The sequence below is a fragment of the Phacochoerus africanus genome, chromosome 6, assembly GCF_016906955.1.
Source record: "Phacochoerus africanus isolate WHEZ1 chromosome 6, ROS_Pafr_v1, whole genome shotgun sequence".
NCBI lineage: Eukaryota > Metazoa > Chordata > Mammalia > Artiodactyla > Suidae > Phacochoerus > Phacochoerus africanus.
Window position 1 is genome coordinate 12,267,328 of NC_062549.1, and position 26,019 is coordinate 12,293,346.

General features: G+C 53.5%; 1 long non-coding RNA gene across 9 annotated transcripts in view; it reads right to left on the minus strand.

Annotated features, from left to right (window-relative positions):
* LOC125129024 (uncharacterized) overlaps positions 1-26,019 on the minus strand; it is a 217,278-nt gene that overhangs the window by 134,666 nt on the left and 56,593 nt on the right. For 8 of the 9 annotated variants that reach the window (XR_007135389.1, XR_007135388.1, XR_007135391.1 and 5 more), the window contains exon 2: positions 17,039-17,381. The exons of the other annotated variant lie outside the window; for it this stretch is intronic. This is a non-coding gene — a long non-coding RNA (uncharacterized LOC125129024). The remainder of the gene's footprint in view (positions 1-17,038; positions 17,382-26,019) is intronic. 9 annotated transcript variants of the gene reach the window in all.

The window sequence follows — 26,019 nt, forward strand, 5'->3', positions numbered from 1 at the left end:
CCTCGCTAAAGGATGTCACGGAGAGGCTGCTGGCCTCCTTGTTGCCACTAAGAGCAGCCTGTGCCCTTCTGGACCACGGCACTCCTCTGTTCACGTGTCTCTGTCCCGCTCATGACTGTGAGCTCTCAAAGCCAGGCGCCCTGTTTCAACCTCCTCTGCGTCTCCAGGACTTGGCATGATGCCGGTCCAGAGGGGCTGCTTAGTAAAAGTGGGTGGCTGGTGGGTGGACAAGCAGGAGGGAGAGTAAGTGCCAAGACGACAGAAGCACAGGCAGAAAAGGGAAAGAGAGACCCAGAAGACGGGAGGACGGAACCCACCCCTGCAGACCGCCGGCGTCATGACTTCAGGGCCAGAAGGGAGTAGAGACATCCTCCGAGCCTCACCCCCACTCCTCATTTTGCAGATGTGAAAATGAAGGTGCGGGTGGCCTTGCCAAGGTCACGTGACTGGGGGTGAGCAAATGCACGGGAACACCTAGGGCCCCTGGACAGCCTTGACGGCCGGAATAAACAGTGGTCCATCCTGCCATCAGAACCAGGATGACACAGGCTCCCCTGACTTGTGCGTGGAGAGGCACCGCCCTCACCTCCCACCCCTCAAGCTTCAGCCCCCAGCTCCTAAAAGTGTGATGGAATCAATCCAATGAGAAGCATGGGGGAGCAGGACCGAGGGTCTCCCGCTGTCACAAGGCACCCTTAGTGACCACTTCCCACCAGGAAGGCCGGCCCCACTTCTGCCCTCTTTGGCGTGAGCAGGGACTGAAGCTGAGAACTTTGATCTTTCCCTATCCTGTCTCCCTGCAATAATTCCCGCTGTAAAGGAAAAAGCAGCCGAAACCCAGAGACCAGAATGAAATCACCCATTCCCTACAAGCGTACCTCGAGATACGGCGGGTGTGGTTCCAGACCACAGCAACAAAGCGATATCGCAATAAGGCAAGTCACACGAAATTTTTTTTTTTTTTTGGTTTCCCTGCACATATAAAAGCTATGTTTACACCACAGCATGACCTATAAAGTGTGCAATAGCATTACGTTTAAAAAAAAGTACCTCCCTTAATTTAAAAGGACAAAATTATACAAAAATTACAATAGTAACTATCAAAGATCGCAGATCATCATAACAAATATAGCAGCAATGAAAAAGGCTGCAGCAGTGTGAGAATTCCCAACATGTGACACAGAGACATGAAGTGAGCAAATGCTGTTGGGAAAATGGCAGGATTGCCACAAACCTGTGATTTGTAAAAAACGTACTATCTGTGATGCACAATAAAATGATGACAAAACAATCCACAACCATTTCCTGACAACCTACTGTGAGCTCAGTCCCGGGCTGCATGCGTATGAAGGATGATTGCAAGCCCACCTCCTGGACCGAGCCCACCACGGAGGTCCCTGACCGCCTACTGCTGGTTCATTGACTTGTTCGTGCAGCAAATCATGGCTGAGCACCAGCCACAGCGCTCCTGTGCTAGATTTTGGAGTTGAACTTGACTCCAGGAGGGACCATTTCCATCACTCATGCGCATATGGTGTTTTTTCATTCTCAGAGCCCTTGCCCTGAGAAGGCATTCAATCCTCACAATGACCCAGGAAAGATGGGGGAGGGTGTCCCACGCTCTCCCACTGCACTGAAGTCCCGAGGGTTTAAGAGACTCAACCCCGATCACAAGGAAGAAGGGTGACTTGAACCCTGGGCTTCTCTCCTCTTTCAGCCACAAATCTTTGCCTCCCTGTGAGGGATGTGAGGACCCTGTTAGAACGAGATCCCTGTAGGTGGGTGGCCTCAAAGGACCCGGCTGTGTGGGAGGCAAAGGGCAGGCATCTCACTAATGCACCCAGAACCGAGCTTCTCAAGGTCAGTGCCGCCCGTCCATGGGGCTGAGTCCAGTTCCCAACACGAGTCAAGAATCCACAACAAAAGCCTGCAACATGAAACAAAAGCCTCTGTGTTGCTGAGAAGGAACGCTGGAAAGTGATCAAGGGCAGGTCAGACTCAGAGAAACCCTGAGCCACCATAAACGGAGTGCTCTAGTGTGCCTCTACTTTCTCATCTGCAAAGTGGGAATAACAGCCCATCCCTTCTGAATAGAATTCAGTGGGATCAAGGGTCAGGCACGGTACCTGGTAGGAAGTGAGTGCCCCACATTCCCTCTTTTTACCTAAGGGGACCCGCCGTGCCACCACGTTTGTTGGTTTTAATTGAGGTATAATTCACATCGAATCGAACCAATCATTTTAAAGTCTACAATTTGGTGTTGCTTTGTACATTCCCAACGTTGTACAATCATCACCTCCCGCTGCTGAACATTTCCACCCCCCAAATAAAACCTCGTACCCACGAAGTGGGTACTCGCCCTGGCCTCCCGCCCCCAGCAACCACCAATTTGCATTGTCTTTATGGATTTACCTACTCTGGGTGTTTAGGTGGAATCATAGGTGACCCTTTATGTCTGGCTTCTTTTACCAACGATAATGTTTCCGAGGTTTGTCCGTGTTGGAGCAGGGCAGTAGCTCATTCCTTCTCATGGCTGAATAACAGTCCATTGCATGTGTGTGTGTGTGCAGATAGGTAATGGCCTATTATTCCACTATATTCCATTTTATGTGCATATACATTCCATTGCGTGTGGGTGTGTACACACACACACACACACACACACACACACACACAATCACATTCATGGACATTTGGATCATTGCCACCCTCTGTTGTCAACATCGCCGCTATAAACATTCACGCGCAGGGTTTGAATGGCACATGTGTTCGTCTCTCCTGGGTAATACCTAAGAGTGAATTCATTGCTGGGCCATACGGTAATTTCATTTTTCACAGAACTGTCTTTCACAATGGCTGCACAATTTTATGTTCACACCAGCAATGCACAAGGGCTCCCATTTCTCCACATCCTCGGCAACATTTGCTTGTTGTTGCTGTTGTTGATGAAAGCCACCCTAGCAGGTATTAAGAAGGGCTACCTCGGGGCTGTGATTTGTGTTTCCATCTTTTCCCGTGCTCGCTGGCCACCGGCATATCTTCTCTGGAGAAATGTCCATTCAAGTCCTTGGCTCCTTTTTCAATGGCGTTGTTCATCTCTTTGGGGTTGAGGTCTCTGCAAAGGTGTAACAAACGCCTATGCTGCCTCAAGACTACGGATCTGGTGGTGACCAGGCAGCCAGGGGCCGGGGGTGGACGGAGCTGCTGGAGAAGGTCTGGGAAAGGTAGAGACATGATTACAACAGCCTGGGGAGCAGGACTGGGAGGGAGGTTAGTGGCAAACGAGAAGGAGAGACTGTGGGTGACTTAACACTCTTATTGGGGTTCACGTTGCTTGGAGTGGCTGAGGACGTGATGTCAGCGTCGGTCGCCCTCTGGCTCCCACTCCACAGTGGAGAGAGAGAAGGACATGTTAGGCCAGGCAGAAGGAAATGCTTCCAGGCTGGACAGCTTTCTGAGGCCCAGAACCTACAAACACCTGGCACGGAGCACAGACCACCCATGGGGCAGACTGACCCTCAGGCCACCATGCCCCGAGGAAACACCTTCACCAAAGCGGTGGAACTGGCCACGGTCACACATGGCCCAGCCTTCACCTTGACACCCTTGACGCCAAAGGGCACACACCGGGCCTAGCTCCATGGACCACGTTTTCTGATCATCCTACGTGCAGAGGGAATCCTGGCTTGAGCATGAGGTGCTGGGAGCAAAGGCAAAACCGACACCATGCTTGACCCCGAGGGGCTCACAGCTGGCAGAGAGAAGGCCGGGGAGACCACCCACTCCAAACCAGTGGAGCACGGGCACCCCACAGACACTAGCACCTAAAGGACAGCAGGACCAGGTAACTTGGGTTGAGCCTGCAAGTTACCAAGGAAGGGAGAGGAGGACATGAGAGCGACCCTGTATTTGGAGCCAGTGGATCTGGGCTCAATCCTAATGCCACCATCTACAACATGCTGAATTCTGGCAAATTCCTTTACTGCTCAGAGCCCTCCCTTCCTCATGGCTCACAGTGGGGATAATGCGGTGTCCCCACTGGGGCAGCTGTGAGATAACGCGGGGCAGCACTGCTACCTGTGAGAGCTCTGCAGCCTCTCCCTGGGTTCAAATCCCCCCCGGGCCACTTACTGGCTGAGGGAACCATCCGTGGCAGATGACCTAATCCCCCGAGCCTCAGGTTCTTCATGTGTAAAACGGGAGTGGTGATATATCAGCAATCTTTAGGGAAGCTGTGTTCGCGTCATGGATCAACACACGTGGAGAGCCCCAGGAAGTGCCGCCCAATTCAGCTCTTACAATTATATACCCTTCAGAAAAACAATCTTTCTTCCTAAACTGTCTATGTGTTTAGTATAGATTTCTGCACAGTGAGCTGAGACCCAGCTCCAAATGCTCAAACTGCTGAGTCGCAGTTTTTTTTCTTAGCATATAGTTGATGTACATACAGTGTTGTGTCAATTTCCGCTGTACAGCAGAGCGACCCGGCCAAAGATATACATTCCTTTTCTCATGCCATCTTCCACTTCATGCTCTACCCCAAGAGATTGGACATAGGTCCCTGCACTGAACGGTTGGGGGGGGGGGGCTGAATTTTAAAACAGGTGTCATCTGAGGAAAGAGACTCCCCCTTCAAGGCAGTGAAAGGATGGCCACGGGCCCAGGGCTTGCCCCACTAGAGGCGTCTGATCCCGGTCTCCTCCAAAGGCCAGCGGCACCCCTGCCCCCTTCCAACGATCCGCACTGAGCCCCACCCATTCTTTATCCAGCGTGAAACCAGCACCGCCCAGGGATCTGCAGTGAGGTTCGGTTAAAACAGTTTATGGAAAGGAAAGCCTCGCTTTCTGTCTCTGCCTAAGATAAGAAGAATCTGAGACCTGAAAGAAGCCAAGACGTGCCCCCCCAACCCCCAGCCGCCCCGAAGCCCTGACCCCCGCTCACAAGCGGCTGAGGCTCAGCTCTGGCCTCAGGACTCTCTGCCTTGGGGCAAGTTCCTTCACCTCCCTAGGCCTCGGTCTCCTCGTCTGTAAAACAGTGACCACACAGGGGTTGTCAGATGGCCAGAAATAAGCCGCCCTAAGCAGCGCCTGGCTTGCAGTGACCAGAGTCCCCCGCCAAGGGACTCGAGCGTTACACTTCACAGCCCCCGCAGTGGTCCCGTTCATGGTTCACGACCCCGGGACCCAGCCCCGGGGAGCACTGCCAGGCCAGCCGGTCAAGCCTGGACGCCGAGGCAGCGGCCACTCTTCTCTGATGGGCAGGTCAGGAGCACTGCAGGCAGGAGGCAGTATTCCCCAGGGAGGGAGCTCCCCATAGAGATGTGCCCAATCCACACAACTGACACGGGCCTGGAAAAAGCCATGTTCAGAACAAAGGTCCATGGCCACCAACCATAGCTCTGGAGAAGTCCCGCGGAAGACATGGGCAGAGGCGGAGACCGAAGGCGGAGGTCAGGGGGCTCCGGGAGTCCTGCCTGTTGGGCCTCCTCTGCATCCCTCACGGTCCAGGGCAGGTGCAGGAGCAGACGGGGGCCCGTGGGCCCAGCCTGCCCCAGACCTCCGAGCGTAGGCCCTGGGACTGACAAACTGCAGGAGGCCGAGTAAAGCCCACATCCCCGTCCCTTCCAGAATCCTCGATGGCGGTGCCTTTGTCACAGCTCCTGCAAGCAAGCTTGCCCCACCAATCCGCTAGCACGGGAAAGCCTTCCCGTGACCTCTACCGCCCTCCGCACACACAGAGTCTGTCTGCTCCCTAGTACAGGGGTTCACAGCACAGGCCCTGGCAGCCACTTTTAGCTGTGTGACCTCAGAAACTACACTCAGCCTCTCCGATCTTTTGTTCCTCTCATCTGTAAAATGGGGCTAATTATAGCACTGCAAGCCTAGGATGACTGCGGGAATTAAATCATAGAATAGAGGAGGCCTGATTCACATTGCCCAGGACTTAATAAGAACTAGACGAATGTCGGCTCTGATTATTAGTTACTAATCTACTTACTATCATCAGGAAGTCATTTAATTTTGCCAGTGCCACCGGTACAGGCTTCATGGGGTGTCAAGCTGACAGCTATTTCCCTGCAACAGAGAACAGCTCAGAAAAGAGGGAAGGATCAGACTTCTTTGTCAGCTTCCTACAAGCAGCACTATTTCCGGTCACAATTTCCCACCCACCCTACAAAACAGAGGCCCCTTCCCCCAGATGGCAGAGGAGACACCAAATCTCAGAGGCCCAAGCTGGCTTCTAGGGCCAGGAAATGTGTGAAGAAGCAAAAACAAGCTTCAAAAGCATCATCTCCTCGTGGAAGCTTCCATCACCCCAAACCCTCCACCCCCACGGGCTCTCAGCCCCCATCTCGCCAATCCCCCCTCCTTCCATTGCCCTGCTATAGGCCAGGGGATGCCCGAGTCGAAGGTAGACCCTGCTTAAGCACCCCACTACCTGTTCCTCTGGCCCCTATGTAGCAGAGCTGACCCCTAGGCAAGGGCAAGGATGGACATGGTTTGTGGGATCCCCTGGGGCCAACCCCCACATGCACAGCCTCTGCACCAGCTCCTGCACCCACTGGGAAAAACTGCCTCCGGGAGCTCCCACTGTGGCTCAGCAGGTTATCAACCCCACTAGTATCCATGAGGACACGGGTTCGATCCCTAGCCTCGTTCGGTGGGTTAAGGATCTGGGAGTGGTGCAAAGCTGCCCAGCAGATCTGTCATTGCCTTTCACCCCTGGTAATGGGTGTGCTTCCCCCGCCCCCGCTGCCCTTGTGACAGTGGGGCTCTCCCACCTACACTCCGTGGACTCCAAAGCAAGCCAGGAAGCCAGCAGTCCTGGAAGACCCCATCCCAACCATCAGACACTGGGGATTTTGAACCAGGAGTCCCACTGCAGATTAAGAGCTAAGTCTTGAGCCCTAAAGGACTAATGAAGCACAGGTGACAAGGACCAAATCTCCACACTACCGATCGTCTTGAAAACACGAAGCCCAGGTCGCCCGAAACCAACTGCGTGTGGAGGAAGGAAGTGTGGCTGGGCTTCATGGAACCGTAGCCCACGTCGCCTTGACATACTCCCCAGAAAAGCAAAGCAAAGAGGCAAATGCCAAAAGGATGAGGCAGCCCCAAGATGAGGACAGAGAATGGCATGAAGGATGCAGAGCCGCAGGGTAAGTGAAATGGCATTTCCTCCTCAGTCCCTGGAAGGCACGGGCAGGACTCCAGGAGATCGAGGCCACTGGAGCCCCGTGAATCAGCCCGTTGTTCCTGGGAGAGAAATGGAATCTGCGAGCAGTGGGGCGTGGAATGTGGTCATTCCTGCCCCATCTTCCTCTTCCTCTTCCTGACTCCCACCCTTCCCCCTCCACGACCTCCATAAACCCTTGCCTCAGAAGAATCCGAAAGCCGTGACAACTTAGAAAACAAACTCCTTTAAAATGGCAAGGACTTCTGAAAAAATCCAAAGATTTTCACGTTCTCTTTCTGCAGCCCAGACTTCTCAACCCAAATCTGGTCACTTGAGGCACCCGGTAATAATCCAGGAGTCTGCCCGCTACACGACCTGAATTGTTCCTTTGTAGGCTTTCTCCTTCTCACCCACCATGCCCACCCTGCCCCCTCCCCTACGGCCACCAGGCCAACATGCAGCCAGCAAGCCAGCAGAGCTGGGGTATCACTTCCGGTCATCCCCGGTGCTGGCCAGCCCGGTGGTGGCTTCCCGAGACACTGCAGGAAACCTGGGGACTGTAAACAGAGCAGGCTAATGTCACTTCCACCAGGCAGTGAGATCCAGCTCCCCGCAGCGCCACCTCTGCCCATCCAGGACCAGAGTCCTGGCATTTCCCAAGATGCGTTTTGACATTTCTGGGGCAGGGTGCAGGCAGCCCCGGGAACGTGGGTGGAGTGGCAGGGAAGCTTGGCATTCCAGCTTCAACCTCACTCGCTGGGTGTCCCAACCCATCTGAGATTCCTCCATGCTCACACCTCGAACATCAGAATCAGAGAGCATCCATACCTCTTCGGCTGGTTGGGAGGATTATTTCAACCTTGGCACATGGTAGGAACTCAATAAAAGGTAACAAATACCCCTGTGCCATCAGTGCCTACGCATCGGCACTCACTATTGCCCAAGACCTGAACAATGGACAGAATATTTGGAAACGAGACTCAAACGTTATACCATAGAAGCGCCAGGAAAGCACTGGCTTCTCCAGGCAGCAAAACAGGGTCCTCCCACTCCTGCCTCTCTCATCCCAACACCTGGGAGCACAGGATGCCAGATGTGGCCATAAGCCTTTTCTCACCCGCTCATCACACGAAAGCCTGCTCTGCCTGGGCCTGAATTTCCCCTCATTTTCCCTTTCACCATTATTTTTGCTGCTATCTAAGCATTCACCAACCTCAGGAAGCTGAAAAATGCCAGTGCTATCTGATTTCAAAATGCAACGTCAACTTGGAGACCTCAGAGCCATTTGGAGGTATTTATTTTGGTGCTAACTAGAGAGCAAATGAAACCTCAGGAATGGCTTCATTAACCCCACAAGCAGCCGCTGGCCATTCTTCTTCCTGTCCTGCTCTGGTTCTCAAGGCTCTTGAAGCAACTATATAACCCAGCAGAGGGACACAGGTCACTACACACCCCCGAGGGGTTCTCAGGCTCCCAGGGAAAGACCCAGGGAACACTTCCGATGGGACTGCAGTGTGGCAACCTCTGAAAGTGTATGCTTCCTGTGCTCTGCGCCCTGGGGACACCCACACATGCCCCTGGAGATGTGCACAGGGAAGCGCAGCCCAGCACCTCCCATGGCCACGGAAGCCTGGAAACACCCCCAAATCCACCACGAGGGGCACGAAGGAACCGACACAGCAGCGGCACCACCCAAACATAACACGGGGTGAAGAGAACAAACAGTAGCCATCACACCCTGACCTTCTTCCACTTCCAGAAGAACTGTAAACCTCACATGGATGTGTATCAAAGCGTAAGAAGGTGACCTATGACAGCCCAAGTTCAGGAGAGCGGCACTTCTGTTGAAGGGAAGGAAGCGGGATGGGAGAAGGGGCCCCACAAATTTCCACTTGATCTCTGATTTTTTTCAGTTTCTTCAAAAGCAATGATCCAAAGCAAACACGCCACACCATTTAACACTCCAGGAGGTGGGGGGGGGGGGGGCGGGTACTGGAGAAGAGGGCCATTGTTAAATGGTCCTTTGTGGCTTCTTGTTTTGTGTTTCAGATCTGAATGATTCACATCAGGTAAAGAAACTCCCAAACTCAGCAGATTCTAAAGTCCAGCAAGTCACTGAGAAGGACGGAGTCAAGCAGCGAGCTGGGAGCAGCCACGGCATCCCCAGCACCCCACTGCTTTCGAGGGAACACGGCTCAGTGGTCCAGCGCCACCTGGCCTTAACCCCAACAAGTGAGCTGGACCAGTCACCCCTGCCTGCACCCCAGGAATCAGGCTCTGGATGTGAGACCCAACCAACCAGACACAGCCTCCCTGTCCAGCTCTCAGGCATTTTCCCAGAGGTGACTCATTTGGCCCCTCGCGTGTGAGGGGCGCCAGGCAAGGACCGACCCTTCATTGAAAGATGAGGAGCAGGAGCCTCAGAAATCCCAAGAATGGCCTGACTGACGAAAACAGAACAGTCACATACGCAATCTGCCTCGCAAATCTGACTTAAGTCCTGGGTTTACTGTCAGGTTCCAACGGGGGAACTCAGGTCATATAATTTTCACAATAACCAGGTTCACAGAGGAGGCAACACAGGCCCAGAGAGGCCAGGCATCCAACCCAAGGTCACACAGCCGGGAAACATCAGATTTTCTAACATCCCCCAATCACCTACCGGGAGCATCTCTCCATCAGGAAAGTTCTTTTTAGGATGAGCATCCTCAGGTTCCCCGAACACGCAACTAGGGTTTTCCAGGGCCCCTGGGTGAGCAGAAAGCTGGGAGCCTGTCCTGGCTAATGTTTATTTATTTATGTCACCACCACCTGCAAACCCAGTCCCGAACCTCTGAGTGACTCAGAGACCTCACCAGGGGCAGCTGCACCTTGGATGGAGCCAGATAAGCTTCCATGGGGCAAGAGGGGAGCGTCAGGGCAGTTCCTGCTAATTAGGTGGAGCCAAATCCCTCTCCCCAGGAACCCCCACCTCATGCGGCGTCACAGAGGGGGAGCAAATAGGCAGGTGGGAGGGAAAGACCCCCTTCCAGCAACTGCCCAGCAAAACCAACTATTAGCATGGCTGACACTTTAACAAGACCAAGAAAGGCAGGCCAAGCTTCCCTCCACTGCCATGAGAAATACTCCACTTGCCAGCCAGGTGCCAGGTGAGAAAACAGCGCAACCAGGACAAATGGGAACCCGTGCTCACAGCCAAAGCCCCAAAGCGCCTTGAAGGCCCCCTGCAGCCATCGAATCCCAGAGCTGCAGACACAGAGCTGGGCCCTGGCCTCCAACAGCCTCGGCTCTGGCGCTCACAGGCCTTGCTCCCGCCTCCAAAGCCTTTTCCCTGAGGGCTCCATAAAGCAGAAGCTGAGCAATCCGCAAGCCTGTTCTCCATCCTGCCCCTGCTGGTCTAGACTTAATAGTATGCACAGGTCCTAATGTCAGAATAAAGAAAAAAAAAGTTCCTCTTTAAAAAAAATAAATAAATAAAAGCAACCGGGTCTTCTTGCAAACTTCTCACACAGGCTCCCACCAACCCCTCCTTTGAACGGCAGAGAATCATTTCCCTATTTTTCCAAACATGCTCCCCCTCTCCCACGATGGCCCGCCTTGCCCGCTGGGTGACTCCCAAAGCCTCTGTCATTAACCGGGTTAACAAGGAACCGCAGGGAAAAGGCTCACACTCACCCCCCCACCCATCCACCCAGGCTTCCAGGGGCCAAGGCCACGGTCCTGCCCCACTGCGTGAGAGTGCTTTTGTGCAGCTGCTAGAAACCTTCCACTGCCTCCAAACGCACTCAGGGATAACAGAGTGTTGGGGAAGGGGTGGGAGGTCAAACAGGGACCCTTTCGGAATCTGCCCTCTTCATTAACTTTGGCATTCCGCAGGCCACTGTTTTCTCAAGGCTTTTTTCACTGAACACTCACGCAGGAGGAGGAGACCGCCATTCTCACACCACAGGCTCCAGCCCCAAGAGCCAGGACCTGGCTTCCTGGGACAAGGGGTGAGGCCAGCAGCTTCCAGGCCCCAGTGAGGAAGCGCTAACACTGAGAGAGCAAGCACTCAGCCAAGAACTAGGGACTCAGCGGAGTTATGGTCCAGACGCTGGGGATGATGAAAGTGAAGCTCAGAGAGGTTGAGGAACTACAGCAAGGTCACACAGCTATGAAAGAGCAAAGCTTCAAAACCTGGCTTCAAGACCATTTTGCTCCAAAGAACAGTCTTCCAAAAACTACAGCTCTAAGCCAAAGGAGAGCAAGGATCTCACAGACACGCCCAGCCCCCCTGGGAGGTAGGACCCTGGAACCCAGGCCAGCCACTCAAATTAGCATCGAGGCCTGTGTGTGACTCAGGGACCAGATGGGGCACTCAACACAAAACCCTCTTCTGAACGGACTCCCTAAAGAGTCACCAAGGTGAGCCCCCACTAAGGCAGCAGCCCCTGCCAAAGTGCACAGGTGTTTTATTGTGGGTCAGCATCAGAGGCTGGGACATAGGAAGCCCTCAACAAGTGTTGGCTACACACACACACACACACACACACAGGAAGCCCTCAACAAGTGTTGGCTACACACACACACACACACACACACACACACACATACACAGTGAGAGGACCAGCAATGTGAAGGTCTTTTGTATTTTCCGTGAAACCCCAATGAAAGCACCGTCCATATGCCGCTTAACAAGCCTCAAATAAAGACCACATCTCGTAGCAAGCTTTTTTCAGTTTTTATGATCCAGGAGGAATCTCTCACATTCAAAGACAAACAGGTTTCCTTCACTGAGACCAAGGGGCAAACTACAGCCTGTAGGCCCATTGCCAGTTCTTATAAATAAAGTTTTATGGGAACCCAGCCATGCCTGTTCATTTACTCACGGGCTCTGGCTGCTTTCCAGATGCAAAAACAGAGCTGATGAGTAGTGACAGAACCAATGGCCCACGAAGCCGAAAATATTTACAGCCCTGGAGAGAAAGTTTGCCAAACCTTGCTTTCGACGCAAATGTAACCCTACTCGGTGCGTTGTGCTCACCGGGAATTCAGAACTAAATTGAATGCTCAATTTTCGCAACTCACGCATCCTCAAAGTTCTTTATTTCCATGGGTCTGTATGTTTGGATCTTTTAATTCCATTTTAACACTTTGTCCAAAAGTAACTAACGATCCCTGAGTGCTGATTACATGTCAGGCACTGAACTAAGCCTTTCAATACCGTCTCTAATTCATACAATAAACCCATAAGGTAGGTAGTGTTACCCCCTTTTTAATGAGGAGACATGAGTGGGAAAAAGAGAATAAATGTGTCCTCGATTGCACAGCAGGCAATTTACTATTTCATAATCCAATCTCAGAGGATAATATGGGGGATGATTGGAAAACTTTGGGTGCTCAAGAAATATAAGAGTTGGCAGAGCTGAGAATCAGTAGCTGCCATCAATTCCAGCAGAATTACAGGATTATAAAGCGCTATGGTTCTGAGATTCTTTTTGTTTTCAATCTGGCTTCAGACTGAGCCACGCGATCGCTTCATCACCAACCTCCTGGATTCGGGGGGATCACCATGGACTAAATAGCACAGCTGACAGGAAGCGGGGCATGGGTCACGTCTGAGAGACAACTCTGTCTCCTGTGATGTGGCCGGAGCCACAGCACCAAAGTTCCACCAATCGAAGCAAGGAGGTACGCTCTGAATTTAGCCCTTTTCAGGGGGGCTGTGTCCACTTACTGCCACCTTAACATTTTTGCAAACTTGTCCTTTTTTTTAATGGTGGCACCTGAGGCATATGAAAGTTCCTGGGCCAGGGATCGCATCTGAGCCAAATCTGTGCCCTACACCACAGTTGCAGCAACACCAGATCCTTTAACCCACTGCACCAGGCCGGGGATCAAACCTGCACTTCCACAGAGACCCGAGCCATTGCAGATAAATTCTTACCCACTGTGCCATAGTGGGAACTCGTTTAAAAAAAAAAAAAAACTCATCTTTTTTAAACTTACACACCTACATTCTAAGCAGTAACATCTGCAAAATCACAGGCCCCCTGTGCTAATCACGGTCTTTTTCTAATTTAAGTTAAAATAATATAGAATAATTTTTTAAAGTTTGCCCCTCTGTAACCTAAAGTCATCTTGTACACACGCCCCACTGCACGCTCTGAGAACCCCTGGCCGGGCAGGAGCAGGGGCTGCAAGCTCACAGACCAGAGCACACGGATGTCAGCTCAGCTTCTCAGCTCTCTCCTGAGATAACCTCGGCAGTTCTACAGGTCTCTCTGAACCTCAGTTTCTTCACGTGTAAAAGTGGGACTCACCCCACTTCCCCAGGCTGGAAGGCTCAGCAGGTGTCCACAAACGCCAGGCATTAAGCAACCTTATGGCTGCTCACTGGGAAACCTGGTCCCCAGACCCAACCTGTGTGGACCCCAGGGGCCCGGGCACCCCTATGGGGTGGGGAACAAGCCCAAGATGCCAGGCCATCCCCAGGGACACCGGCTGGGGTGTCTGTGTAGGAAGGGGACAGCGATGCATCCCTGCTCCAGCAGCGGTCTAGGGTAACAGGACTCAGAGAGAAATGAGGGCTTCCAAGCCACTGAAGACAGACTTGTGAGATGGAGATGAGGCCAAGAGAAATGCAAACTGGCCTCAAGATTGCAAAGGAAAACCGGTACCACCAGCAGCACCAGCACCAGGACCTGCAGGACCAGGACAATCAGCACCACCACCAGAAGCATCAGTACCAGAACCAGCGCCACCAGCACTAGCAGCACCACCACCAGCATCACCGCCACGGCCTGTGTAACTGTTGAGTCCAGGGGCTACTGGGCTTGTTGCCCAGCATCACCCTGGCAACACCCATTACACCCACCATCCCAGAAGTGCTGCTGCCTTCGCTCCCAGCCTAGAGGAGAAACTAGACAGTTTTCCTACCAATGAGGGTACAAGGCCAAGAGAAAGGCTGTCACACAGTCCCAGGGGGCGGGGAAGGAGGGGGTGTGGTGGACAGAAGCTGTGCCTCTCTATTCTAAGCAGAGAGGCCCAGCGCCTTTGGAATCAGTGAGGCCTGTGTGACCCCGGAGACCTGCTTTGCCTGTCTGGGCTTCCAGCTACTTCAATATTAAAAATAAACTGTTGTGGGGCAGGTGGCGGGGAGAGGTGATGGACAGGGAGTTTGGGGTTAGTAGACGCAAACTATGACATGTGGAATGGAGAAGCGAGGAGGTCCTGCTGTACAGCACAGGGAACCATGTCCAATCTCCTGGGACAGAGCATGACGGAAGGTAGGAGGAAAAAAAAGAATGTGCATATATGTATGACTGGGTGACTTTGCTGTACAACAGAAACACTGTAAATCAACTAGACTTTAATAAAATAAATAAATAAATAAATAAAGACTGTTCTAGCACCTCCTCCTTAGGTCTAGCCTGGGGCTGGAATGGAGGGAGGCCTGTCACTCGCCCTGCACTGAGGCCGGCGTAACCCATGGCGATGACTCCTACATCCGAGCCCACAGGGCGCAACCGCGCAGACAAGGGCAGCTGCTGAGCAGCCAGGGAGGTGGGAGCGGGCACCTCGCTCCTCCTTGCAGCGACCATCCTGCGCCTTCTCTTGCCCGAGCCCACCCAGCCCTCCCGGGGGTAGTGTGAGATAACCCAGACCATCACAATGGGGCTGTTCTGGGCAGTAACTGATAAAAGGAGGAAAGGCAGGGCTGCGGGCCGTGTGATAAGTGGTGGACGCAGCTGCTGCGGCGGGAGGGCTGGGGGAGACGGCAGAAGAGATGCGAGGGGCCTGTGCCGCCAGAAGCGGAAGGGGCAGGGCTGTGCCTCCTTCTCCGGCTCACTGTCCTGGCCGAGCCCCTCACATCCCCAGGTGGGCTCTGCGGGCAGATGCAAGCCCAGCCAAACCTCCCAACCCTCCAAGTCCCCTCAGACCCTCCAGAGCACCCCCCCCCCCAACTCCTCTCCCTGCCCTGCTTGGCCATGGAGGGCAGCGAGCACAGCACCCATCACGCAGGCTGCCAACTCCGACTTCCCCAAGGGCTCAGGCTCCCAGCAGACCACGAGCCTCCGGGACTCTACGTGGATCCGGCCACACTTGGTGCCCAGGGCCCAGCATGGGGCCGGTCTCCTCCACAGGGGATGGGCACGGAGTCCTTACTGAATGTCTGTCTCCCCCGAATGACAAAGAGGACCCCTAGCCCTAAGGACCCCAAGAGCGTTCCCCAGCAAGCACACACACGCGCGCACACGCCCTTCTCGGCTTCCGGCTCTGCCCCCCTTCTCTTGGATAAATAACCATGGCCCCTCAAAGGCTCAAAGCTCTGGGTTGTCAAATGGGCCCACCTTGGCCCACCCCGTGAACAATGGGGTTAATTAAGCTCTAGGGACGTGCAAAAACAGCACGGCTCCCTTTAGTCTGTCCTCTTCACCGAGTCACCATCGGACCTGATCGACTATGATGCAGTCACTAAGAAGCCTACTACGTGTTTAGCCTGTGAACAAGGCAAAGGTCTCCCGCCCTGAGAGAAGATACTTCCTAGGGTGAGAGAACGACAAGAAACCAAAGCCCTGACATAAAGGACTGTCATAATACAGTGCATATGGAGGAGCTGGGGGCCAGGACAGTGGGGACTAATCGGGTGGACATTATTTCCACAGGGAGGCCAGGGACAGCCGAGCTGAGAGGTGCCTGCAGGCGTGAGCAGAACCAGAAACCCAATCAAAATCCAATCCCTGGCCCTGCCCACGTGCCCTCTTGGTAGCCAGACGCCAGGTGGCCCCAGGTGATCTGAGCACATGGGCAGTGGCCGTTTGAGCTGCCACTCTCCTGTGGGCAACCTGATGCTAAGGAAACATTCTTCAGAGCCACCAACCTCAGAGCTGCCAGGTCAGGACCCGGGAGCCAGTCTTTCTGCTCCCAAGTGCAGAACCACCACCCCACTCCCACCCCGAGCCTCTGTCACCAGGCCCAAGGCTGCTGCACCCTCCCTCAAACTCCTGTTCCTTGCCTGCTGCTGGCCTGCCCCTCAGCCTTCCCACAGGCTCCTAGGACAGGGGCCTGTGACAAACTGTCCAGCCAAACAGCCATGCCCAGTTCAAAGTTCAGCACAGCGTCCCCACCAGCTCTGCTGAGAAAGACTTCCAAGGCTCAAGCACCGCTCCTCCTTCTCGAGCCTTCCCCCAGCCAACCTTCAGCTACCCTCCCACCAAGTGCTATGCACCCAGCACAAGGCTGAGGGTCAGCACACGCCCAGCTATTTGGGGTCCTCAACACCAATCCTACGAAGGACAATAACACATCACCCCCATTGGGTAGAGAAGGGCAAGGAATCCCGCAGTCACTTGCCTCGAGTCACACTGAGGCAAGGGGTTCCAATCCCATCCTAGGCCCTTCTGGCTCCACCGGCACCCAGCTGACACTCAGGTCCCGGTTTCCAGCTACAAACGCAAAGCCAAAAACTTCTCTCTGCAAGCGAAGCCTTCCTACTTACGCTTCAGTGTCTTAACCCACTAGCGGTGGGACCCTAGGTCCCCTTTCCGCAGCAGGAGACGGTCAGGCGCTATCCTACATCTTCAAGACACAGAACCTCACAGAAGCGGCTACAGCTTTCAAGGCGCTGACGGTGTGGTAGAGGGGACAGACACACGAACCAGGAAAGCCAGTACAGGATGACAGGCACAATGACGCCCATCAGTGACAGCTCCCCAGAAGCACTTTTCCACTTCCATCTGTCTCCCCCACACCCCCAGCACCATGCCAGAAGCATTCGTGCCAGCCCCTCCTGAGAGCTGGCCACGTGGCAGTGACCTCTCTCCCACCTGCTCAGGTGGGTGCTGGACAGAACACGTGGGAGATTCGAGCCAGGCCTTACGTTTCACTGGGAGCCCTTCAGGGAATTGGCGGAGCCCCATCCTGACATTCCTGGTGGTGATGAGGGCAGGAAGCATCAGTCCTCTGTCCCCCGCAGGCATCCAGGCTGCAGGAATCCACGAGGCACTCAGGTGGGCCTTCCTTAAAGCCACCTTTAGCATCCAGAAATGCTGCGGGCATGGGTCCCCCCAGAGACTGCTTCCGCCGCCTTACTCCCCAGGCAGTGAGGCTCACGGTACATCCACAAGGCTGAGAATATCCTCGAGGGAAGCTCCATGTACTTGACAGCGCAGCCATCACAAGGGGGCATTCTTTTGAATTCCTCCCTGATCAAAAGATCAGGCCTGGGGATGAGAGGGAGAAAAATCGACCTTATTACAGTCATGGACCCAGAGCAAGAGTCAGTTACTCTTCCTTCCTTAGGTTTGACCTAATAGACTGAGAGGGGAATGGCTAAAAATAACGTCCTGCGGCTTTGACACTTAAAGAGAGGGGAGAGGGGAGAGTGAGGCGGGTGGCCGTGGGCTGTCACCTCCCATAGGCACTGAAGTCCCCTCGGAAAGGGAATTTTCTCCCTCTTAGGACTCCTCCCTAGGAATCCCCCAAGATGGGCAGAGCTGCTGAGATGCACCCATTATAAAGAGAACAGAAAGGCCAGGAAGTCCTGGAGACCTCAGGTGGCTGGTTTCGGGAGCTACCAGCAGGGCCACCAGGCCAGGCACACGGCCCTGGGCTCCCCTGCAGGGCCCAGAGGGCCTGGCTGAGGGGGTTCGGGGTCAGCTGGTAGGAAGTAGTACTTAGTTTAGTTTCTTTTTAAAGATAACCACAAAGACCTGGCTTCCCTCCAGGCCTTGTCCTGCACTGTGAGCGTCTTCAGAGGCGGGGCCCAGGGCCTGCTCCTTTTTCATCCATTCATTCAGCAACTCCAGAGCACCTACGAGGCACCCAGTGCTGTTCTAGCTCCATGGGGATACCCTGGTCTCTGCAGCCCAGTGAACGGCAATTACTCTAAAAATAAATGAAGAGCAGAGGATCCGCCATGCTTAGGGCTTGGGGCCCAACGGCCACCAGCCCACCAATGATAACAGTAACTGCCCTGGGGGAGCAGCAGTTCCTCAGCCTGCTGAGAGCTCTGGCCCGCATCTGATACAATCCCCGGCCTCCCTGGGGCTCCAGCCCTTATTCTCTAGATGAGGAAGCAAGGCCACAGACAACTAGTAAGAGCGGAGCCCGAATCGAAGGCAAAACCATCCGTCTCCCCAGTCTGCGTCCTGACCCATCCAGGATGCCCACCCTAATGCCATGGCTAAAACTTACTTCTGGGCTTTTGGGGGGGGGGGGGGCAGGGGGGTGAATATCTACCACTTAACTACCTCAATGTTATGCAAGACGTCAGATTATTGTTACATTTTTTATTAGAGTATAGTTGATTTCCAACGTTGTGCCAATTTCTGCAATACAGCAAAGTTGACCCAGTCACACACATATATATATACACTGCTTTTCTTATTATCTTCCATCCCTTCCAGGCATTTCCCACACACAGAATTCTCACTTCGTCCTCACCACCACCCTATGTGTTACAGTCTATTCTCATGCATTCTTAGGAGTGAGAAAGCTCGGGCCCAGACAGCTTAAGCCATTTGCCCAAGGTCACACAGCTACCCAGATTTGCAATCCGGCAACCTGTCTCCAAAGCCATGAGCTTGACCGTTACACTAACTGTTGCCAATAGCAACCATTGCTACAATTACAAATTTTCCAATATACTTTGTAGTATAAGATAACCCAACCCATTATCTTACAGTCCTAGAGGTCAGAAGTCTGACACAGGTCTCACTAAGCTAAAAATCAAGGTGTTGACATGCCGTGTTCCTTTCTTTAGGTTCTAAGAAGAATCTGTTTCCTTGTCTTTTCCAGCTTCTAGAGGCTGCTCACATCCCTTGACGAGGGGTCCCTTCCTCCACCACAGCATCTCTCCGAACCTGTTTCCATCATTTTATCCCCTCTGATTCTTCTATCTCCCTCTTCCATATTTTTTTTTTTCTTTTTATGGCCGCACCTGCAGCATATGGAAGTTCCCAGGGTACGGGTCAAATCAGAGCTGCAGCTGCCGGCCTAAGCCACAGACATGGCAACGGTGGATCCAAGCTGCACCTGTGACCTATGCAGCAGCTTGCAACAGCTCTGAATCTTTAATCCAGTAAGTGAGGCCAGGGATGGAACCCACGTCCTCACGGAGAGGATGAGCCACAGTGGTAAGTCCCCTCCTCCACTGAGGACCCTGATATTATACTGGGCCCACACGGATGATCCAAGATCACCTATCTCAAGGTCCTGAACCTTAATCTTACCTGCAAAGTCTCTTGTGACATGTAAGGTTCCGGGAACAAGGACGTGGCATCTTTGGCAACCATTATTCCACTGGCCACAGCAACCATGCCAGAAAGCACCCACCCTCTCTCTTAGGCATTCGTCAGTGACCAAAGCTCACACAGCGAGCTTGCCTTGTCTCATTTAAACCGACCTGACATAGCTTTTAGACCCAACAGCAAGATGGGTTCAAAAGGAAGTTGAAATGTCTAATTATCAGCCCCTAGGACAAAGAACAGAAGAGTGGTTTAAACATTAGAGTCTGAAGTCAAGCTATCAAATTCACTATCTAGGTTACTCTGGGGAAATATTTTTAACCCTTGGTTTCCTTGTCTGTAAAATGGGTGTAAATCACATCTACTCACTTGATGGAACTGCTGTGAGGCTGACATGAAATCATCAACACAAAGCATTTAGCACGTGGCCAAGCACACGGTAAGACTCAACCTGAGCCACTGTTTCAGGCATCAAAGGAGGCAGTTCCCCTCAAGTCGAGCGGGGTCTGTCCCAGGACCCCTCACGCTCGCGCCTCTTTTCTCCTCGGCTCCTGCCGCAGCCGCCAAGAGCTGCCAGCCTGGGAGCAGCATGGCCCCAAAAAGTCACGACTGGAGTTGGGGCAGCTGAGAGGGGCCGCTCAGGGCAGGAGGGGGAGATGGGATTTATGGTACCAGCCCCAGTTAATAGTAGGGGAGAGAAGGGGGCACACAGTCTGTTAAATATTTACTGAGGCCCACAGGCAAATCTGAAGCCAAGTTTGTTTTGTTGGGGTCATGAGCATTAAAGCTCTGTCATCTGGGAAGGAATTATGCCATGGTCTGTTGGGTACTACTGCAGCACAGCGGGGGTCCCTGACCCCCTGGGGGCAGGGGCAGCGCCAACATTCTCGAGAGAAGGCAGCCCCACCAGGGGCTCCACCTGTGAGGATGCAGGATTAGGGGCGCTGCGCACCACAGCTTCTAGAACCATCATCACACGGCAACATCTCTCTCTGGGGGAGCCTTTTCCTTCTCTCTGCTAGGTGATTCCTTTGGGGTCATCTGCTTTCTGTAACAGACTGGCCAAAATAAAAAAGACAGACTGACAATACCGAGGACTGGCCTTGATGTGGACGTGGACTTTTCATACAAGCTGGTGCACAGACATTCTGAAGAAAGACAACCAACCACTTTGGGAAACGGCTTTGCATTATCCACTAGAGCTGAATACATGTGTTATATAGTCACCCCTCAGTACAAAGCCACGGAAATGTGTACCTATGTTTGCCAAGAGCTCCGTCTTACTTAGGATGTTCATGGCAGCACAACTCACCGACAACCACGAAACCCCTCAACGCCCACCCGTAGGAGCACAGATTTTAAACACACACACACACACACACACACACAGACGATATTACAGAGCAATGAGAATGATCTACAACTGCACGCTGCATGAGGACACATTGCACAAATGCAATTTTGAGTGAAAGAAGCCAGACACGAGGGAATGCACTGTGACGCTATTCATAGATCATGTCAGCCTGATCTATGCTGTTAGAAGTCAGGTTATCTGGGTTGGGGGGAGGGACAGTTAGTGACTGCAAGGGGTCAGGAGTAGCTTTTTTTATTTCGTCTTTCTGTCTTTTCTAGGGCCGCAGCCACGGCATATGAAGGTTCTCAGGCTAGGGGCCTAATCGAAGCTGTAGCTGCCGGCCTATACCACAGCCACAGCAACACCAGATCCTTAACCCACTGAGCGAGGCCAGGGTTTGAACCCACAACCTCAAGGTTCCTAGTCGGTTTCATTAACCACTGAGCCACGAGGGGAACTCCAGAGGTAGCTTTTGACATGATGGCAGAGGGGTGGCTACACTAGGTGTTTTATCGAGCTTATATACTTATTATATGGGGCGGGGGGGGGAGTGTTTGTTGATTTTTTCTTTTTAGGGCTGCACCTGCAGCATATGGATGTTCCCAGGCTAGGGGTCCAATCACAGCTGTAGCCAACAGCCTGCTCCACAGCCACAGCCACAGCCACGCCAGATCCAAGCCTCATATGGGACTTATAGCCTACACCACAGCTTGCAGCAACACCAGATCCTTAACCCACTGAGCGAGGCCAGGGGTCGAATCCAAGTCCTTCCAGACAAAATCAGGTCCTTAACCCGCTGAGCCACAATGGGAACTCCATGATAAGTGTGTTTTGTAATACAGGGTACCTCAATAAAAAGCTGACTAACATTTTTTAATGTCTCCTGTGAAAGTATGCTTGCTGGAATACTAAGGACACAGCCACAGCCCCTGAGGCCTGGGAATGGCCCCTTCCAGCTTTCCCTGCTTCCCACCCCCTTGTATTTTCATGCCTGGCTGCCTTACAGCTGACCCTGCCTCGGGGAGGGCGCTCAGGGGACACTTCCCAAATATGCAAGCTCTGGGCTGGTGACACGGAATGTGACACAGAATTGCCCCACAAGAAACTAGGCCCCTGGTCCGATTCCCTTGGCTGAGTCTCCCTCCCCTCTGCCTCTGCCTCCATCTCCATCTCCGTCAGGCCCAAACGTGTCACTTCATTCTCGGCCCTCCCTACCAGGTATTTCTACCAGCTGACCCCCACCCCTACCCCTACCCCCACAGCGGGCAGGTTGAAGAAAAAGGAGAAACAGCCCGCCTCTCTTTCCTACCCAATACCAAGAGAGCATCTTTCTACAATACCCACTTCCCCTAAATATGGGACACAGGAGTTCCCATCGTGGCTTAACGGGAACGCACCCATGAGGACGCAGGTTCCATCCCCGGCCTCGCTCAGTGGGTTAAGAATCCGGCGATGCCATGAGCTGTGGTGTAGGTTGCAAATGTGGCTCGGATCCAGTGATGCTGCGGCTGTGACAAAGGCCATCAGCTATAGCTCTGATTCCACCCCCAGCCTGGGAATTTCTATACGCCAGGTGTGCAGCCCTAAAAAGACAAAAAAAAGGGGGGGAGATGCAAAGAAGGATGCTCTGGGAGTGGGCTTAAGGGACCCTGGATTGGCAGAGACTGGGGAATGGGGCTCGGGCTCTGAGTGCACAAAGCCACATGCGGCGAGGGAAGCAGTCTGAAGCAGGAGCCAGAGGGAGCATCTCCCAGTCTGTGCGTGGTTGGGCATCAGGCCCGCTCTCTGCTCTGGGTCTCCCAGACTCTGTGCGTGTGCATTCTCTCACCAACTTTCCTTCTCTCGCAGCAATGATCAGTCACGGTATTAATTTTAACAGGAGCAAGAGTCAGCACATGCCGACTGTAATGCCTCTGAGCGGCCGAGGGAGCGGCGAGGGGGCAGCTACGGGAGGAAGGACGGGTCCTCTGAGGGGAGGATGCGGTGGGTGATGCTCGCGCCATCTCAGCTGGCCTCCCGCGCAGGTGCTCTCGGGTATGTAAGACCCGAACAGATGCTCCCCAGCAGGGGTCTGCCGTACCTGTCTCTGAGGAAGGGTCAGGCGGCAATGCCTCTGGCCATGTCCACATTATTTCTCAGGATACCCCAAGAGCGGGGCCTGCCTGACCTGGGGAGATCAATCAAGCAGACACATTCCGGGGCAAAGCAGCAGCTGGCAGACTGTGTTTTGCTTCATTTCAGTTTCTCCCCAAAGTGTGCTGAGATGACAAGGTCTTGGGACCCCCCAGCACAGACCACCACCCCGCCCTGGCACTCATGCATTCCTCGTGACGGGGGTTGGGGGATGAGCAGGGACTCGGGGGCCAGATAGAGCAAGGGTGTGAACCCCAATGCTGGCACTCGCTCACTGGCCACAGGCACAGCCCTTAAGCTTTTTGGAAATGTTTCCTCGTCTGTTGAATGAAATCGTGGAGTCAAAATGCACGTCCTCCGGGGGCTCATACGTGGAAGTGAGACTGCATTAAAATGCTCAGAGCCCAGACCTGGACTCAGCAGAAGCTCAGCATCACCCTCAGCAAGAGCCCTGGTGAGCTAGTGTTGCTCTTCCCACCAGTTAGGCTTGGGACATGCAGACTGAGCCCTGCCCCATTGACTAAAGTTAGCCAAGAACTGATGTCCCCCTGCGCCACACCAGACACTGTGGGTTCACACGGGAAGGAGCAAGGGGCTCCGCGTGGAACAAGCCCCTCTAAGGCCAGGCACTTCCACCTGCCTCAGGAACGGAGCCCTGCTCACAGCTCTGAGAGGTACGCTGACTGGAGCCATTCTTTAAAAACTCTGGGAGTTCCCGCTGTGGCTCGGTGGGTTAAGAACCCAACATGGTGTCCATGAGGAGGCGGGTTTGACTCCTGGCCTCATTCAGTGCATTAAGATCCTGCATTGCCTCAAGCTGCAGCAGTGTAGGTCGCAGAAGCGGCTCCAATTTGACCCCTGGTCCAGGAACTTCCATATGCTGCAGGTGCAGCCCTAAAGAGAAAAAAACAATTCTGACATTCTGGTTGACCAGATTCCCAAAGGCCTGTACAGCCTGTACTGCCCTTTGAGCTCCTCAGATGCTCAATAAGTGTTGGCTGGAATAATGAGTGATTAATTTTAACTGCAGGCACAGTGCTAAGAGCTGGAAATCACATCAATCAAGAAAGGCAGGAACCCTGCCCTCAGGGAGCTTTCAAGCTCCACTGGAGATACAGAGATGTGAACGCCCAGGCAGTGCATGGCCATAGTGGGGTACGTGGTGATGTCCAGGTCCCCATGGCACGGGAGCGGGTCCCAAGGCAAAGAAGAAGAGGCTGAATACTGAATACGGAATGACCCTAGCAGGTCAGAGCCCAAGAGACCTTGGAAATAATCTGGTTCCCTTTCCTCACTGAACAGCTGAGAAACAAAGCCCAGAGAGGTAAAGTGACTTGCCCAAGGTGGCCCAGCGAAAACCTGTAGGACGGGGAATAAGATGCAAATCTCAAGGGAGAGGGGTGGGCTGGACACACGACATCTGGAAGAGGAACTGCCTGTTAAGTTGGCAGGTGCAAGGGTGCTGTCAGAAGGCAGCTGACCAGAGGCCCGGCAGGCGAGGGCATAACCGGATCTCCTGCCGGCTCCATCCAAGAGCACTGGCTGATTTGCGTCATGTAATCCCAACAACGCTGTGAGGTATGAAATCATTTTCAAAAGAGCACACGGCACAGGGCAAGCAGTTTGCCAAAGCCAGGCAGGGAGTAGAAGACCCCGCAATACAAGCCCAGTACTGCCTTTTTGCTGAAGCACTAGGTGGTCCTAGAAGGATCATGAGGTGGGAAAGACTGGGGGCGGCGTGACAAAAGGAGAAGGTTCTGGGAAAACAGAGCTGGGGAGGGTGTGAGCTTGGTCACTAGAAAAGGCATCGGACAGAGACTCCCCCCACCCCGCCCCGCCCCCAGCCACCACTACACATTGCCAGGAACTTGCCAGGCAGAGCAGCCCCAACCCAGAGCCCCGTCGGTGGGCCCCGCGTCTTGCTCTTTTCCTGAGGCACATCTCTCGTGTGGCCCATGACACGCTTCTCCAGAGGCCTCAGACTGGGATGTCTGTCCCGCCGTGGCCTGGAGCCATCGCATCATTCCCACCAGGCTCAGGAAGGAGTGGGGATGTGGGCCTCCCCAAAATACCTGACCCCTGACGGCTTCTCCCGCCTGCAGGGAAATGGTCCGGAGAAACTTGGGAGTAGCGCCCACCCAGGGACAAGGTGGAGACTGGTCACAGACTATCCTCCAGGCCCACCCAGACGAGGCCCACCAAAATCTTTGGGAGGTACAGCTGTCCTGAATACAGACTCCTGGGAAGACTACAAAAGAGGCTTCTTTCTCATGGACTAGACTAGAGCAGACAGAAAAGGCAACAGCAGTTTTAAGAGAGAAAGAGAGAGGCAGGCAGAGGGACACAGGGACAGACAGGGGGACGGGCAGGAAGGAAGCCACACGGAGCGATGACCAGCAGACCAATGGACTAAGGTGAGGCTCCCAGCTCCGGGGCTCACCGAACAGCTGCGCAACCTTGAAATTCAGGTCTCTGAATCCACATGTCTCCCTGCAAAATGGGTCCGGCCTTGCACAGCTAGAGAGGAATCAGAGTTAACCTACATACAAGCCCTTGCGCACAGTAGGTCCTCAATAAAAGAAAGCCCACCTCCACTCCCCATTACAGCCTGAAAGTATTTCACATGCTGAAAGGACCTGAGAAAGTCACAAGCACTTTCCTCCTACAAATGACACACCTTCAAAGTTTGGGTATTTTTTTAAGTTCCTTTTGTTTGCTTTTGCCCATAAAGAACCTCAGGGAAAGGTCAGCAAAGACCCAACTGTCAATCAAATCCCCACAAACCAAGGGAGCCGAGTGCCGTGGACCCAGGCCACCAAAGAGAGACCGAAGGAGATGGTCCTTGACAGGCACTAAGATCCATCCTTGGAAACTCTAAATAAAGAAGCTCTGGGGTGCACGCGTGCTCCTTGCAGGAGATTCACGATCTCACGTAGGTCCCTGTGTGCCAAGAGCATCAAATCTCACTTAAAGCAACGGGGGCTACGAGAAATAAACAGCCCATCGAAGGGCTGAGCCCACAAGCGGTGGTGGACCTGCTCCTAGACCTTGGAGCCCCAAGCGGGACTGGAGCTGTTTTCACAGACAGATCACGTGTAAGTGGAGAAGAAGGAAAAAGACCCTCGG